Here is a 17,975-nt window from a genome sequence, read left to right as displayed (position 1 = left end):
AGAATACTTGGGACCCAACCCCTGGAGTGCCTGGTGGGGGCATCAGGCTGTCCCCCGGGCAAGGCTGAGTGAGAACTTAGAGGGGATGGACAGGGCCGCCAGCAACAAGAAGGCCCCACGGGTGGGACAAAGCAAGGCAGGGAACGTGGAAGGCCTGGCTCAGACAACGGGCCAAATGATGGTGGACCTCGGCGCTCAGGGCCCTTTGGGTCCCCCTATGGGTCAGAACCCACCTGGGCCCCTGCGCAGAGCCCCTAGGCCACCTGGACACCGAGCTGCAGCCCTGACCTCAGCCCCACTCCAGCACGTATGTGTAGTGAACCCTGGGCCACGCAAACCTGCTTATCTTCCCCGGTTCGAATCCTCAGGTGTGGGGTGGGGGGAGTTAGGGGAGGGCGGGGGAGGGGGGGCGGCAAGGCGAGGTTTTGCTCAGTGCAGCCCAGGAAGGAATGTGCTCAGAGAAGAGCTGTTGACTGTGGGGCTCTCCTGCGCTAGGCTTGTGCTTGCCAGGTAACCCCTAGAGGCCGGAGCACGGGGTGAGCATGCCATGGCATGGACGCCTCCACGGCCACGGCCACATGGTCAGGCAGCAAGAGAGCCGGCACCAGAGTCCAGACAGTCACGCTCTGGGCTGTGTCCTACCAGGTGGGCTGCACCAGGCTCTGCCCACGGAGCTGCAGATACCCTAGGGAGGCCACCCTGGGACAGACTGCCCATTTCTAGAAGAGCGAGTAGAGACAGCCCTGGACTCAGAGTCAGACCCTGGGACTGAGCCCTTGGAGAGCTGCTTAATGCCTCCAGGCCTCTGATCCCTCCCGCTAAATGAGGCAAACAGTCCCCGCCCACACCCCAAGCTGGTGCGAGGGCCCAGGGAGGGGACTGTCAAGGTTGAGGAAGGGCTGGGAGCCTGACACCTGGCTGCCCAGCAGGGGTCACCTGTGCCCTGGACAGGAGGCACTGCGGCCTGGGGCCGGAGGGAGGGCCTGATTTCCTGTCCACGGGAGAGAGCCCAAGGGAAGAGCAGATGATCACCCTCATCATTTCACCAGGCCGCTTGTTATGAATATTAATAGCATTAATTATTTCTAATCCGGCATCCAGGCCTGGGCTGGCCGTGAGCGATCCCCAGGCTACCAGGCTCTGAGGGAGGCTTTGACCTCCTCCCTGGGGCTGTGGGGTCTAGGTCTGGGACAGATCCTTTCAAGGGCAGAGCTGGGAGGGGGGCCAGAGTGGCTCAGTTGGTTGAGCATCCGACTCTTGGTTTCAGCTCAGGTCATGATCTTGGGGTCAGGGGATCGAGCCCCACATTGGGCTCTATGCTCAGCAGGGAGTCCACTTGGGGTTCTCTTTTTCCCTCTGGTCCTTCCCCCTCTGCCCCCGGCACGTAATTTCTCTCTCTCAAATAAATAATTGAAATCTTTGGGGAGGAATAAAAGGGGCAGAGTTGGGAGAGTGGGAGTCCAGCCCAGGGCAGCCGCAGCAGTTAGGGGATCTGCAGACAGGACTTTACCTGTGGTTCTCCTGGGAAGGGGTTTCACAAGATGGGCACCCATTTCACAGATGGAGAAGGGGCTCCAGCTCCAGAAGAGAAGGCAAGCTCCGCAGCAGGATTGTACCTGCCCTGCGGAAGATGACTGAGCAGGGGCTGGCCCCATCCCCCCATCCCCCGAGCCCCGCCCCCTCACTAGCTCCTCCCACCTTGAGCCATAAGGATGTCTGTACCAGTGGACAAGATCCTGCGGGGGAGGGGACAGCTGGTCAAAGCAGCTGAGCTAGGAGACCTAGATCGCTTGGGGAGTCTGACCTCAGAGCTGTGGCTGGGGGACAGGTGCCTCAGTTTCCTTATTAATAACACAGGGATAATAATGGTGCCCCTTTTATAGGATCCTTGCAAGCATGAGCTGCTAATGCAGGTAAATGCTTTGTACCCGGCCTGTGGCATACACCAGGCACTTACTTTCCTGATATACCCCTGCCCCATCCAGGACCAGTGGTCGACGGTGGACCATGGCTGGCAGCCCCATGGTCAGTCCCCAAGGCTGAGGGGCTGGGGCCAGGCCCCTTTCCCCATTCCATGCCTCAGGTCCCTGACCGCACACTGGGTGTATAAGCCAGTGGTCTCTGAGGCTCCTCCCACGCATGACTCTCGGAGTGGGGGGCTCAGCCCCTCTTCCTGGGGCTTCATGACTCCACTGTTCCCCTGCTGGGACCGCAGTCTGCCCAACACCACCCTGTGGCAGGCCACCCCCATCACCTCTCAGGGTGTCAGCTTCCTTGACTCCAAACAGGGGTGACGGGGCCCCTCATACAGGACTGCCATGCAGATCCAGGGAGGGGGGGGTGGGGCACTCCGGTGGTCATTCAGGTCGGGGGGGGGGTGGTGGACAGCTTACAAACAGGCTTTGGAGTGGGACCCGGGGCTCCTCTTAGAGTCATGTGATGGTGGGATGATGTCCTAACCCCCCAGGGCCTCAGTTGGGTCACCTGTAAAAGGGGGCAAAGAACTGTCCACGACTTGTAAAGCTGCTTTGCGGCATCAGTGAGGTGACAGGCAAATGCCTCCTGCCCGCAGACACCCTGGAGTCACCACGTGGTCACTGTGTGTCCTGCCAACCCTCCAGCTGCCACACCCCCTCCCCAAGCCAGCCTCCACCCAGGGGCCCGCCCCCTCAGCAATGGGATCTGTGAGGTGGGAGGGGGCTCCCAAGGCCTGGCTCCACGGACCACACCCATCCTAGGCCGTGGGTGGGCCCAGGGCAGCCCCTCCCCAGGAAGGTCCCCAGCCCCCTGTAGACAAGAGCCTCTGTCCGGCTGACCCTGGGTCAGGGCAGGGCCAGTGCGCTGGCACAAAGGCTGGGCTCTGTCTGTGCCCGTAGCGGGGGCAGCTGCCCGTGAAGGGCCCTCCTGCCACAATGAAGCCTTTGAGCAGCTGCCGGCAGGAGCTGAGCTCCCCTTGAAGGCCTGGCTCTCATAAGCCCTGTCTGTCTGTGAGGCCACCCGGCCAGGCAGGCAGCTGCTGTGGGGGCAGGGCCCGCACCCCCCAACCACTGCTGGGCACACCGCTTCCCCGGCCTCTCACCGGAGGATCCGTGGCTGGGGCGGGCCACAGGCCAGAAAGCCAGGTTGGGGACCTCGGGGGACAGTGCTTGCCCCCAACCCTGCTCCAAAGTGACAGTCCAGGCCCAGCACAGGGACGGAAAGCCCCACCTTCCCCCGCCCCAGGCTCTCTGAAGCCGCTGTGGGCCTGGGGCTCTGCCCCCCTGCATCTCTCCCTCTCTTAGCCTCAGTTCCCTCATCTGTAAAACGGAGCCTCCGAGTACATCCCCGTCCCCCGGCGTCTGTGTGAATCAAACAGGACCTGTGTTTCATGCTCTACTGGGGGCCAGGCAGGCGGCCAGGGCTCAGGGGGTACCTGCCAATCCCTACCCCATCGCCGCTCCAGCCTGGCAGCCACTTCCTCCCCAGTTCGGCCTCTGACTTGGGGGGTGACCTTGGCCTGGTGACCGAACCTCCCTGAGTCTTAGCTTTCTCCTTCATAAAATGGGCTCAGGCCCGTTTTTGCGGGGTTGCTGTAAAGACCACAGCCATTTATCAATGTGCCTTGGGCTCAGGAAGCTTTGGTCCAATGAATTCCCTGAATGCCAGAAGCAGCACCTGGTAGGGGTCCAGGGAGAGGAAGGAGGAAGAATAAAGGCGGGAGGAGGTGGGGCGACCTTGGGAACTACAGCCAGCTCCAGTGTCCTACAGGAGGCCTAACATGGGCTGGGCAGATGGGAGGCAGGCAGGGCTGGTTCCTCAGGTCAGTCTTGGAGGGCTTCCTGAGGGAGGGAGCATTCCTCCAATGTGGGGAGTGAGGGTGGCCTTCCCCACAGGAGAAGAGCAAAGGTGTGGAAGCCACATCAGCCACAGGCCTAACGGGGGAGGGAGCGGAAGAAAGGCAGGCAGGCTAACCTGGGCCAAGCTGAGAAGGTCTGAAAGGCCAGGCCAAGGGCTTTGGACTCACTTTTTCAGGAAACGGGGAGCCAATGATGATCTCCAAGTCAGTGACTTGATTAAGTGTGAGTTCTTCAAACCTCTGGCAGTATCTGCATTAGACGGGCCGGGCCAGGGAGGCCGGGCAGCCCATCTGTCCCATCATGGCGGGTCAGAGAGCCAGCCAGCCAGGACTGTGCGCCGAAGGGGATTCGGGCCAAGGAAAGCCACCCAGGGCCTGACCCTCTGTGGGCTCCTCGTCCCAAAGCCAGCCCTGCCCGCGGCTGCCCCAACATCCTGGGGCACGGAGGGGCTCCCTCCCACCCCCCAGGCAGACTGGTGCCCAGCAGAGGGGACACTTCAAGAACCCAGAACCAGCCTGGGTTCAACTCCCGCTCGGGCCCCACTGCTTTGTGCAAATGGGGTCACCCCTCTGAGCCTGTTTCCTCCTCTGTAAAAGGGGGGGGTGGTTAAGGATGCCTGAGCCCTGCAGTGCCACTGTGATGATTAAGTTGGACACTCAAGAGTGTCTGCCAGGAGGGGACCCCGGTTCTCTGTCTGGCCTTCCTCGCCTTGGAGGAGGGGGACTGGGGAGCAAGGGGAAGCCAGGTCTCCGAGGAGCCCGTGCTGGACGCAGTAACACTTGAGAGAGGCGAGCGTTCGAATCCGACCCCTGCTACTGAGAAGCTGTGTGACCGGGACCCTCTGTGCCTCAGTTTCCTCATGTGTAGGAAGGAAATAATAAAGCGGGGCCACATGAAGTGTGAGGACGGGGCCGCCGTCTGTGGAGCACTCGGCACAAAGCGTATGCTGGTCATGGGAAGCTAGTGTTGTTGGCTCTGCGTTCCCTCCCAGCCCCCCGGGGAAACCAAGACCACTTCCTGACTGAGGGTATCTGGGGTGCTGGCCCATGCCGGCCATGTGGGACCCCCAGTCTCTCCTTTCTGGTGCCTGGCTCCCGTCTCCCAGCCTGTAGACCCTGGAGCCATCTCTCCACTCTGCACCCTCAGGACCCAGCAAGGCTGCCACTGCCCCCAACTTGGGCCAAAGTCAGGGCAGCAAGAGGCCTCAGCCATACTCTTCCCCTAGCCCACACCAGAATCTGGGGCTGAACAGAGCTTTTGGGAGTACCCTCTCAGTTGCAGGTTCTCTGACTCTCAGAACCTCTACTGGCCCCCAGAGGACATGGCCTTCACCTCCCCAAGGCTTCCCCCACCGCCCCCAACCTCCTGAACTGGGGAGGGATGGTGCACCCCCCCCCTCCAGCTGCCCCATGGAAGGGCCATGCTGCAGAAAGCCGGCTAAGTAAATAATGACATTTCCTCCTCTCCCCTGTGCTCCTTGTCCCCTTCCCCCTCCACAAATAAATTATCAACATGCCCAGGTCCCGGCGGAGCGGAGCATATCGCGGGGAACAATGAAAAAGCTTTTAATAGGATTCCAGGAGCTGCAGCCACTCGCTCACGGGCCCTAATGGAGATTGCTCCGTGACCGCGGGCCGCTCGCGCCCTCTGGGGCCCCTGGGGCCCTGCTCCTCCAGGGGGCACCCGGGGGTGCAAGGCCCAGCTGGGCCACCTGCTGACGTCACGGGCCAGCGTCTGGGCCCAGAGAGAAGCACTCAGTGACGGAGGGACAAAGCGCATGCCGGCCACCCAGACTGCTCGCCCTCGGCCCCAGTGGACCAGGCCCATCATAACAGCCCTGAGGCAGACTCCTCCAGGAAGCCCCCCACCCGCCTCCCTCCAGGGTTCAGATGCACCTCTGCTGTGAGCCCTTCCCTGACCCCCTGAATGACGTCACGTGTTGGCAAAGGCCTGCAGGTGCCCGCGCACGGTGGGGCCTCAGGGGTCGCAGGCAGAGTCCAGGGGCTGGGAGGGAGCGCTCCAGGAGGTCTGGGCTCCGAGGCCAGAGGGGGACAGCCCGTGGACCTGGGTAGGTCCCCAGCTCTGGGAGGGGCATGGTTGAGGGAGAAGCTTTGTGAGAGACAGAACTAAGGCCCTGGAGACCTTGGGGTTACCTGCCACCTCTGTGCCTCAGTTTCCCGTCTGTGAGAGCACGTGTAAGGACCCAGATGGAGCAGGACCACATCTGCCCCTATGGTCGTCGCCCTTCCTCCTTGTCACCTCGGCCAGGTCACTCCACCTGGGCTTCATTTTCCTAGGGGACAATCAGGATAATTGCAGAGCCTACCTCAGAGGCTTGTGGTGGGGATTAATCCAGTGAACACTGACGGCACGCAGCCAGGCCCGACCGTGTCAGCTCCTGCTAGGACGATGACCGCCATCTCCCAGGCAGTGGCGTGCCGGCACGCTAACAGGGTGAGGTGCCGGGTCCTGGCTGTGCGACCTGGTCCGGTCACTTTATCTGTCTGTGCCTGTTCTTCCTTCTGTGAAACGGCAGCCGTGAAGCCTCAAGGAGATCCTGCATGGGTAGGGTCCTTAGTGTGGCTCTGCGACAGGCGGTGTAGACAGTAAACACTCAGGAGCCACAGTGCCTTCTCTGCTGCCCTCATGGGAGGCACTGAGGTCCGCTGGTCCCCAGCCTGGCTTCCACACTGAGGTCTGGCACACAGGGGGTACCCAGTAAATACCCAAGGGAGTTCCTGCCTGACCCCATCCAAGAGGATCCAGCCTGGGCACAAGGTGATATAGGAGACCCGACCTTTGCCCAGTGAGGGGCCAGTCAGGAGCTGAGCAGGTGCCCTGCGAGCCTGCCCACCAGACCGGGTGGGTGCCCCTGAGTGCGGGAGGTGACCCCCTCCCCAGGCCCGGAGCTCCACAGAGCCCCGGACAGGGGCAGCACCCCAGCCCTGGACCAGGGGGAGCCTGTCGTAGCCGCTGAAACATGAGAACCCCAGCTTCCCGAGAAGCCCTTCCACGGACACCATCCCGCATCGCACTGGTACTGACCCCGAGATGCGCTCTGTGGTTCCATTTCACAGGTAGAAGTTTCACAGTAGAAGCTGAGGCACAGAAAGGGATGAGGTGTCCAGGGGCACCCGGCTGATAAGTTTCAGAAGCGGGATTCAAACCCAGTCCCCCAGACTCCAGAGCCCAGCACTTTGATTCCCCACAGCCCAGCTGCCTCGTGGTGGATCCTGACTTCCTCGTGGCCTCGGACAGGGCATTTCCCCACTCTGTGCCTAAGTCTCCCTACTCCGGCAGTGGGAAGAAGACAAGCCAGGCACAGCTGGCCGGGCAGAGGGCCTGGCACTGCCCAGCCCTCACGATAGCCAAGCCTGGTGGGACGGGAGGGTCTTGGGGCTCAGAGTCCAGAGCCATGGTCTTGCTGGGCCCTTCGGAGCCTTGTGGTCCATCCCCTTGGCCAGCAGTAGTGGGGAAACTGAGGCACAGGCAGCTCTACTGTGACCGGGAGGGTCGGGGAGTACGTGTGGTTTATCTCCCTGGACCGGTGGGCAGTCTACAGGGGGCGCAGCCTCTCTGAGGAGGGGAAGGGCTTCCGAGGCCCCCTCTGCCGTCCAAGGAGCCCTCTCTGTATCCACAGGCCGGGACTGAGCATGGGACCCCCCGGGGGCAGGGGTGGGGTGTGCGGTTCATTCACCTCCCAGCCTGGCTCCGATCGAGTAAGGGAAGGCGGGTTAGAAGGGTTAGGTGTGAGCCTCTGGGTGCAAGAATGTGTTTGTGAAAGCACATGTGATCCAGAAGTGTGAGCACCACACACACCTCCCTCTCCGTTCTGACATGGCCCTGGCAGTGCTGGGACCATGGATGACTCCTCTGTGGCCAGCTCCGGGGCCACCACGGGCAGCTTCTCTGAGAAAGTGAGTGAGACCCCCCCCCGGTGCCCCGCTAAGCCTACATTCCTCTCTCGGCAGAAGCAGCCCAGCCCCATCCAGAAGCCCAGTGGCTGACCAAAGGCCACCCTATGCCTTCACTGGGACAGGCCTCCCGGGGCCCATGCAAACGCCCAGGATCCAGGGAGTGGGACTGACCCACCAGCAGCCAGATCCCCTGAATTGGAACCAGGACCCTCAAGTCTGACCGCAGAGGAGTGTGTTTAAATCAAGGTCATCCCAAGAAGCCAGCAGGCAGCTGCTGGACAGGGTCTGCAGGGAACCTTGGTCGGCACTTGATCCGGGACCCAGGTGGGTGTGTCCCTTGTGGGCAGCTCCGTCCAGTGGCTTTTGTCCCTAGGACGCCCAGCTGGCAGGTTGGGCCCTCTGCAGCCCCCCATGCCATCTGAGGGGGGCACTCAGTCCTGGCTCACCATTCGTGTACCTGTTCACTGAGCCCGCACTACACTTAGCACCTACTATGTGCCAGGCCCCGTAGCTGGCGCAGGGACACATGAGTAAACAAGATGGAGAGACACAGTCCCTACCCTCAACCATCCTGGCTGCCCACCTGGCCCCCGACTCCTCCTCCTCAGCCCTGCCGCCACTCAGGACCAGCCAACCATGGGGCTCCCCCCACTGCCCCCCTAGATTGGCCCTGGGTGTCCCCCACAGCCTCCTGAAAACTCAGCTCTCCCCTCTGCTCACCGTACCCCCACCAGGCAGCTGTTGGCAGGCCACCCCCAGGAAAAGCCCATCCCAGCGCCAGCACCCACCCAGCGGCATTTTTGAGGACATTTTCCCCGGGCAGAATTTCCCAGGCATCGCCAGGGATGGGGAGCGGAGGGGCGATGGGGGAACAGGTTAGACAAGAGCAATTTGCTTCTGTAGATAAATGCCGGCTCCTCTCCGAAGCCCGTCTCCCCTTTCTTTTCTCTCTTCCTCACTCTCTCTCTCTCTCTCTTTTTTTTTTACAGTTTGCTAAATCTGTTGTAATCTGGTGCCAACGATTAATTCAGGCAGAAGGAGGGAACGGGGAGTGAAACACAGTGCCACCGAGCAGCTTCTCGAGAGCAAGGCAGGCAGGAACAGCCATGGCGAGTGCCTCAGCGACCCCAGTTTTAATCCAGGTTTTTATTAAGTACTAAGCCATCACCCCCTACCAACAGCCCAGCCAGGCCTGGGCAGGCACAGCCTTGCAGCCAGCGCGGGGTCCCCTGGGCTGCCGGATGCCTGGGTCCTGCGCTCTGCCTGGGAGGCAGTGTCCCCTAGTGGTTAGCGGAGCCCCATACAGCCGGGTCCCGCTGCCTCCCTCCCGTCTTCCGGCAGCCGGCGCAGGCTGTGCCCAGTGCCCCAGCCCTGAGCAGGGGCACACTCAGAGCCAGGCAAGGGTTCCTAAAGAACCCCCTTTAGCACTTGCAGCCCTGTCTACACAGAGACTGCTGTCCTGTCACAAACAAGCCCAAATATCCTCCTTCCCAGTCCATCGGAGGCCGGGTCACTGGCCCGTGTGGGAGGAAACGCAGCTGTCAGGAACAGGGACCTGGGCCCAGGAAGCCCACCCTTTCAGTGGCCCGCCCGGAAAGACTGGGCAGACGGTCCGTAAGGCAGGCCCAGGAGTTCTGAGAGATGAAGGCGGACAGGACACCAGGGACTCAGGAGACAGGCCACAGGCCTGAAGATGCTGCCTACCCACCCCTCCCCGGCTCCCCACACCTGCCAAGGGGTCCGCAGGCACCCAGCCCCTCCTCTTCGTTCTGTCTGCCAGGCCCGTGTTTCTTGTGCTTCTCCTCATTGACTTCTGTCCTCGCTTCGCATCCCCGGCTCAAGCGCCTCCTTCCGAGACCCCCAGCCCCAGCAGGCACCTCTGTCACCCGGCCTCACGGGGCTGACTCCCCCGCTCCAGGGGAGGGAAAGTTTTTGATTTTTATCTGACCCCAACTCCCAGCTGTACGCTCCCTGAAGGCAAGACGTCGGGTTGCTTCTTTTCTCCCCAGAGCCCAGCACGGTGCCTGGCCCATAACTCGTGCTCGGACACCTAGCTCATGAATGAATGAATGAATGAATGAATGGACAAATGAACAAATGAAGAGGCAAGGAAGGAGGGAGAGAGGGGAAGACAGGAGAGCCGGCTGCTGGCTCCTTGCCCCCACCTGCCCAGCGATGCCGCCCCGCCCCCCTGCAGTCCCCTCCCCACAGTCCCCAGCCCAGCTCTGGCCCCAACTCTGTGGGGTGGGAGAGGCACAGGCAAGGCCCCGGTGGGAATACAAAACCCAGGGTTGTGGGGAATCTGGCACACAACTTCCACCGGCGAATCGAGGCCCCCAGATGCTGACGTCATGCTCAGAGCCGCTGACCCCAGGGAGCAGCTGGGCTCCAGGGACCCCGCAGGCGATGGTAAACAGGCATCCACCCGCCGCACGGGCAAACACAGGCCTGCACGAATGCGGCCCCTCTCTGTGGAACCCTCTCGGCTCCAGCTGCTGCTGGAGAATGCCGGGCTGGCTGGTGGGGGCGGACAGAGCTTGGCAGGGGCACCCTGGGTCTCCTCGCTGTGCGGCCTGTGGCCCACCACCCCGGCCTCCCCAAGGTGACTGCACCAAGGCGGAGGACAGCATGCAGCTGCCTTGTGGCCTGGCACAAGCCAGAGCAGGCCTGAACTCTGTCTCGGGGACAAAAGTGCAGGTTCTGGGGAAGGGACCCCACCCCCACCCTCCCAGAGGGCCCAGCACCCAGGGCCTGAGGCCTTAGCCGGGCCCACCTTTCCACAGACACCGCCCCTAAGAGTAAGCACCCATCCCACATCAAGTGTTAAGGACCTCCAGCCCTGTCCATACCCCTCACACCTCCTCCTGTGACAGCCCCAAGGCAAAACCCCCCAGCCTCACCCCGTCCCTCCTGGACATCGTCACTGCCACTGGGGGCCAGGCACGGGGGCTAGAACCCCTGCCAGTGAGTGGGGGCCATCCCACTGGAAGTGGGCTTCAGTGGCTGGGATGGGGGCCGAGTCAGTCTTTCTTGTGACCCTAAGGCCAGAAGAAGCCCTTCATGAACCCAGGGTAGAGACCCCCAGGGTCCCACATTGCTAAGCATGAAGTCTGGGCTAGGAGCTTCATGGGGACCACCCCAGAGCGGGGCTCCCGAGGCAGGTACCGCTAGCACCCCGCCTTACAGAGGAGGACATCCGGAGCCCCACAAGATCCAGGCGTTTGCTCTGGGTCAGCGGGCTGGGCGGAGAATCCCCGCCGGAGCCCCACCTCCAGAGGACCCTCGGGCACAAGGGCTGGCCAGCTTAGCCAGCCCTGCGCACAGTCTCAGATGGGCCTTGTCTCTGGGATCAAGACGTTTCTCGGCCCTAACTCCAGGGCAGCCTGGCTGGCTGGGGACGTGGCCACCAACAGGTCCCCAGCTCCCGGAGGACACGAAGTGGGGCAGGCACACTGAGGGCAGGGCATACGCCCCTTCCCTGGCCCCACCCCTGTCACACATGCCCCACCCAGCACTGAACTTGGCACCGCCACCAATGCCCCCGTCCCAGCTGGGCGGGCAGAGAGGGCTGCACCCTACAAAACCCAAGGGCCTCATCCTCCCTGCGCCAGGGCCCCTGCTTCCTGACAAATGCCACGGCGCAAGGCCCCCATGGGCGGTCAGCTGCTGCCAGGCCCACCTCCCTGTCCCTCAACACCCGCCGTTTTGGGTCCCACTGGACCTCATGTCTTTCACTCCGCTAATTTGGAAGTAAGTACAGACACAACCTGCCCATCTTTTGTGCACGGCCCTACCCTCCTCTCCTGCACTCAGGGTGCTCCCCCCGCTCTCACGAAGTGGGACCGCCACTGTATCCCCCTCTGCAGGCAGGGAAGCGGGGTCCCCAGAGGTGAAGGCCTGGGGTCACCCAGCGGGCAACATGGCCTCAGCCACCAGGCCCCAAGCTGTGCGGAGCTGCATCTTGCTCCCCCTGGAGCCCTGGCAGCAGGTGACATGGGAAGGTGGCAGCACCCCTCCCCACCACCTTAGACACAGACTCGGTACGCCTCCCAGGGGCTTTAGAGAGGAGGTCTCAGAGGAAACACAGGGGGGACCCCGGCAGTGTGCTGTCGCTGCTGATGGTCAGAGTCAGCCTGCAGCCCCCCACAGTCTCCAGGCAGGGAGGGAATCTGACCCCCAAGCCCTCCAAGGCCTCCGCACGTGCCCTCAGTCTTCAGGAACCCTCTCCAGCCCAGGAGCGGGGACATCTGTCCATGTCCCCCCATTTTGTAATGTAGTCCCACTCCCCATCCCCCACCAAGCTCAACCTCAGGTGGAGGGGACAGTTGACCCCACTGAGCAACAGGGGAAACTGAGTCTCAGAGAGGCAGAGGGACTTTTGCAAGCCGTAGGTGGTAAAGCAAGGGCCCACAGGCGCATGGTCTGGAGGAAGTTGCTGTAGGCTGCCACAGCCCGGGGGCCCGCCTGGCTTACACTGGTGCTGGGGAGGCTTTGTATCGAAAGGTCTGGTCTCTGTCTCTGTGAGATCAGGCCGTGGGGCGGGGGGCACCCCTGTGTTCCCCCCACAGCCACATGCTCCAGTCTGCCTTCCTCCCCTACTCTCATAACCTGCCCATGGCTGGCCCTTGAGCTAGGATGTGACAGTCCCTCGGCTCCTCATGCCCCTCGAGCCTACCGGGGCAGCCTCTCTGCCTGCCTGCCCAGCTGGGCACCATCCCCTCCCGCGCACTGGCCTTGGCAGCTCAGGCCATTTCCATTTTAAACCTCCGAGGAAGCCCCGAACAGTCGCCCACGGAGTCGGCACCAGCTGACAGGTGATGTTCGTGCCTCTCCTTCTGGGGCTGGCAGGAAGAGAGGCAGTTGGCTTTCACTCCAGAAACAGCCTGGAGCCCCCGAGTGTGGCCACCTTCTCCACGGCTACTGGGCAGAGAGGGGCTGCTCCAGCCAGCATCCCTCTGCCAGTGGCCTCCTGCATCCTGCGGGGCTCTGTGCCCCAGGCCGGCAGCCTGCTCCCCAATTCCTAAGCTACCTGGGGTGGGGGACCGGCCGGGCTGGCCTCTGTGCCTCCTGAGGAGGCAGGGGACAGGGTGGGGCAGGACAGGGAAGGACCCAGCCATCCCAGACCTCTGCCCCCGGCCTCGGCTTATTTATTCACATCAGGACTCTGGCTTCGGCCCCTCAGGGGCCTGGCACACCTCAGCTGGGCTGTGTTCTCTTAAAACCATACACCCGGGAGAGCCTGGAAGCCCTCAGGCTTCGGAAGCCTGGGGCAGCCCCCTGATAGCCCAGCTCCACAACTTTCTCCACCTCGGAGAGCTCTGATCAGCCTGGTTCCCTGCAGCTGGGCAACAACACTCGCCAGCCTTCCGCCCCTGGGCCTCCAGCCCCGGAGAGGAGGGGCCGCGCCCGGCAACCAGCTTGAGGTGGTGGGGGACTCCTCTGCCCCCAGCCTCCAGCGCGGCTGCCCCCCACCCCGTTCCATCCGCCAGGTGCACCGCCCAGGCCCCCGGCCCCACACACGGTTGACAGTCTACAGCGCGCATAGGGAGGGAAGTTGGAGGCTGCTTATGCCCCCCTTGAAGTCGTTTTAAAAATAAAACCTCGCTCCAACCGTGACTCACGCGGATGGTGGGGACGGGAGCGAGGCGCCCGGGCCGGCCGGCTGCCTCTCTCCGCGCGCCCCTAACCCTCCGGTTCCCGGGTGCGGGGCCAGGGCCGGAGCCGGCCAGCCCAGCCTGGCGCCCCCACCCCTCGCTGCGAGCCGGGCCACCTCCCCGGGGGCGCAACGAGGGCTCGGGCTGGGGCTCCGATCGAGCCCCCGCCCTTTCCAGCCCCTGCTCAGGAGAGTGGAGCCGCCGGCCGTGCACCCCGCGCCTCCCCGCGGCGGGGACAGCGCCGCGGGCGCTCGGCTGTCGACCCGGGGCCCCCCACCCCAAATCCCAAAGGCTGCGCGGCCCCCGCGGCGCTCGGGCAAAACAGGGTGGCCCGACCCCGCCGCGCCTCCGCGCACTCCCGGCCCCCGCCCCGCCGGCTCCGGAGCCCCGTCCCGCACGCGCGGACCCCGGCCCCCGCCCCATGCATCCTTCCTTACCTGCGCAGCGGCCGGGGAGGCGGGTCTCCTCGGGAAACTTTGCGGCGACGGCTGAAGCCTCAGGGGTTATTCCAAGGAGCGGGCGGGAACCCGAGCCGGAGGGCGCCCAGGGGGGCCCGCGAGAGGAGCCCCCGGCGCGCGGCGGAGCGCGGTGGCGGGCCCGGGGCGGGGGGCGCGCGGCGGCGCATCTGCCCAGCTCGGGCGCCCGGCGGAGCCGCGGGGGGCGTGCGCGAGGTGCGCCCGGCGGCCGGGGTGCGTGTGCCCGGGTGGGTGCGCTCGGCGGGGCGAGGGCCGGCAACGGTGCTTGCGCGAGTGGCGGCGGCGAGCAGGGCGCGGGGAACCAGGCTGTGCGGCCGCCTCTCCCCTCGCGGCGGCGGCAGCGGCGGCGGCGGCGGCGGCGGCGGGGGCCGTGCGTGCGAGCGCGGAGCGGGGAGGGAGGGAGGGGAGGAGGAGGGGGAGGCAGCAGGCGAGGGGGGGTGGGGGGGAGGGCGGGGAAGAGGCGACGGGGGCGGGGGCGCCGCGCTGCGCACTGGCCGGCGGGACCCGGCGCGGGAGGCTACGCCGCCGCGCGGGGACTCGGGCCCAGCCGGGAAGAAACGGCCTCCGCGTCCTCCTCCCCCTGCCCTCGGCTAAAATGGCTGGGGGCGGGGAGGGGGGTGGGGTTGGGAGGAGGTTGGGGAGCTAACCCGCCGGGGGCGAAGAGGGAGATTTCCAAAGCCAGCCTCCAGCTCCGGGGCTGGGGAGAAAGAAAGGGGTTCTCCCTCTCGTGCCGCCTCCCCTTACACAGCTCCTCTCTGCACCCACTCATTCATCCACCGTTCCAGCCATGCATTCATTCATTCATTCACTCATTCACGTCCACCGGTGCATTCATTCACAAACAGGTACCCACCACCTACTCCTTGAGCCAAGATATCCGCTTCCTCCCTTCCCCTTCCCCATGGGGACCCCCCTCACCTGCCTTGCTCTAAACATCTGATCCGTCCCGGGTGGGGTGCTCCACGCAGCTGCCCAGGTGGGGCACGCCCCCGTTCCACCCCAGCCCCGCCCTTCGCCTCACTGGCCGCTTGTGACCTTGAGCAAGTTTCTTAACCTCTCCCAGCCTCAGTGTCCTCTGTTGTAAAATGGGAGCATTAACAACCTACCTCCAAGACTTCCTGTGAGGCTTGAAGGAGCCCTGGAATGTGAAGCAGAGGAGGGCAGTGCCTGGCACTCATTAGGGGCTCTGGAAATGTCTGCGCCTGTTGTGTGCGGGAGTCTGATGTGGATGTGGGCTGGGGCGCCAGACCTCCCTCCTCTTAGTCTAGAAGTCCCAGGGCTCTCCGCATTGTGTAGGATACCAAGGAACTCTTCATCACCAGCCTCAGGCCTGGTCAGACCTTGTCACCAAGCCCCACCACCCCATCCTGCCACCCATTTCCCTGGAGGGCTGCTGAGTGAGCCCCTGCCTCTGCCTAGACACCCCCTTCCTCAAGGCCCCACTGCTGGCAGGTCCCCCGATACCCAGATTCCCCACAGTCTGGCCTGGACCCCTCCCCCAACACCCATCACCCTGTCTCCCACCCACTGTCCCAGGCCAAGGCCGCTGTGAAATGCTTCTGGGGGCCACATCACACTCTGCTGTCCTTCCAGGTCCAGTCCGGCCACCCCTCCTCTATGATGCCTTCCAGATTTTTCCGGGGGGGAAGGTCTCAGTAACGGACACAGCCCCTCCCCCCCACCCCACCTCCTGTGCTCTCCCCTCCCCCTCTCCCCACCCCAGCCCAGGAGCAGACTGAGGCCTTGCCTGAGGCCTCAGGTGAGCACCCCTGCCTTCTGGCCTCTCCCGCCTCACCTCTCCCTCCTAGTTTCCCTCCCCTTAACTCCCTCTCTCCCTTCTGTGGCTTTCTGCTCAATTCACCAAACAGCTATTTTTTTCGCCCAATTTTTATTTATTGCCCAAACAACATTAAACCAACAATAAAGGAAAGAAAAATCACCCACAATGCCACCGCCCTGTGGCGTCAACAGCCCCATTCCTCCGCTCCCTTCCAGGCCTGTCCAGGCACCTGCGGCTGTAATCTGTACAGAGCTGTGGTTCCTCCTCCGCCTCCCCAGACCCCCAGATGGACGTGGAGCTCCCCGGGGGGGTCTCCCTTGTGCCTCCATCGGGGCGCGACGCATGTTGCTCAGGAAGTGGGTGCCGTGTCTTCCCCCTCTTCTAAATGGAACCCTCTGTAGGAGGGGCCCCTTTCCACTCGGTGCCTCAGAGTGGAACGGATAGGCTGTCTCTAGCTCTGTCTGTTGCTGATATCCAAATACCTGCTTCATAATTGTGGTTTTAATGGCTGCATGGTATTCCACCCAGCCAACGGACCGGCTCGTGCCCGGTGATGAGCACGGTTCAGGGAATGCTCTTGGAGGTCCTCTGTGTGCTGGGCACTTCTGAGGCACTATAGACCAAAAGCGAGTGGCCCTGCTGGATCCTGTCCCCCACCCGCCGAGCCCCTTCCCTGCCAAACTGGAAACACAGCAGGAGGGCTGGTTACCCCCCCCCCAACACACACACCCAGAGTGATGGCTTAGGAGGACTTTGGGGAAACAGGCTTTGTGACCACATGACCCCACAACACAGGGCCAAGTCAGCCGTGACATCCAAGGACAGCTTCCCCGAGGAGGTGGCTCTTGAGCTAGGTCTTGGAGGGTCAGGGGGAATGTTCTTATTCTACCTTTGTTCCCGGGGGCTGTGACATAAAAGGGCCCGGGGTTTGTCGATCAGGAATTCTTGGTGGGAGCTGGGAAAAAGGGGCTGGGGGCTGGGGGGGGTGGGGGGGCTGGGGGCTATGGAAGATGACGGGAGTGATGTCATCCAGACGGTGGGGGGGTGTAGGGCTTTGAAGGAGCCTGTGGAGCCTGGCCTTGATCTTGAAAGGAATAGGGTGCCAGGGAGGGAGTGTGACTACGATCCCTTGGATCCCTTGTGTGCATTCAGCAGATGCTTCCCAAGCACACACACCCCACTCTGGGGCTCCCTGAGGGCACAGTGGGTGGTGCTGGGGATGGGGCCCTGGCCCCAGGGACCGAACTTGCTTAGAACTCTGAGCTCTCAGACATGCAGTGCTTAGTGGGAGGCAACACCAGTCACCCAGGGACGATTTGTGGCTTCAACCTTGGGCTCGCCAAGCCCCAGCTGCTCTGCTCCCAGGACGGCAATAACCCAGGCGCAGTCTGCATCCAGGTGCGGCGGGCCCCACCACCGGGCAGCCAAGGTCACCGCGGCCCTGCCACCTGCCTGTCCCCTCCGGAGTCCCGACATCAGCAGCCTGCTTGCCACCTCACCCCTTACCCACCAGCCACCCTGGGCCTTCCCCCTGTTGCTCACTTTACTCGTCTTGGTGGGGTCCTCCCAGACCTTCCTGGGCTAGGGTGACAGGGGGTGAGGTCGCCCTCTACGCTGTGAAGCTGTGGCAACAGGACTCACCGTGGTTAGACCCTTGTCACCCAAGGATGTACGGTGCTTGGCGCTGTTTGGGCCTCTTCTGGGCTGGGGGTGGGGGAAGGGTTGACCTGACTCTTGTGGGGGACAGAGTGGCCCCTCTGGTGGTCAGGGGCCATCACCAAGCACCCCTTCGCCCGAGGCTTTGTCCTGGCTGTCCAGGAATGACGGCCCACGGGGTGGTGGTCAGGGGACAGCGCACTCAGAGGGTGAGAACAGATGTTCAAAGGGCATGACCTTGGACGTCAGCCAGACACCTGAGAGACAGAAGTTCAGCTTCCCCCACAGGCCGCAACTTGGGTGGCATCTTCAGGGAGGGGAGGACCGCTCTGGCCCCAAACATGAACAAGAGGGCCACCTACTGGAGGTTCCGCCCCCCCCCCCTCCCCGTCTCAGACTGGAATCCACCCCCCACCCCACCCCCCACCGCAACCATGCCCTGAGGACAGTTCTTGGTCTTAGAGATCACTACCCTCCAAGATCCCCACAGTCCTCTCGGTCTAGGGGCACCGGAGTGGGGTGGGGCAGAGAATCAGTCCCTGAAAACCTGTCCTCCCTGTCCCCCAGACCCTGGTCCCCCAGGTGACGCCCCATGAACCACAGGCACATGGCCCGGGGACTGGCTGGCAGCACAGACCTGGCCGAACGGACCAGCC

General features: G+C 63.4%; 2 protein-coding genes across 2 annotated transcripts in view; one reads left to right on the top strand and one right to left on the bottom strand.

The window, feature by feature from the left end:
- Nucleotides 1–14,213, bottom strand: part of FLRT1 (fibronectin leucine rich transmembrane protein 1) — a 72,899-nt gene extending 58,686 nt beyond the window's left edge. Inside the window, exon 1 of the mRNA XM_032357160.1 lies at nucleotides 13,845–14,213. The gene's annotated coding sequence lies outside the window, so the exon portion shown is untranslated. The remainder of the gene's footprint in view (nucleotides 1–13,844) is intronic.
- The window catches only part of MACROD1 (mono-ADP ribosylhydrolase 1), a 141,533-nt gene that overhangs the window by 94,931 nt on the left and 28,627 nt on the right, over nucleotides 1–17,975 (top strand).

The sequence above is a fragment of the Mustela erminea genome, chromosome 9 (genome assembly GCF_009829155.1).
Source record: "Mustela erminea isolate mMusErm1 chromosome 9, mMusErm1.Pri, whole genome shotgun sequence".
Lineage (NCBI taxonomy): Eukaryota > Metazoa > Chordata > Mammalia > Carnivora > Mustelidae > Mustela > Mustela erminea.
This window is presented reverse-complemented; position numbering and strand designations above follow the sequence as displayed.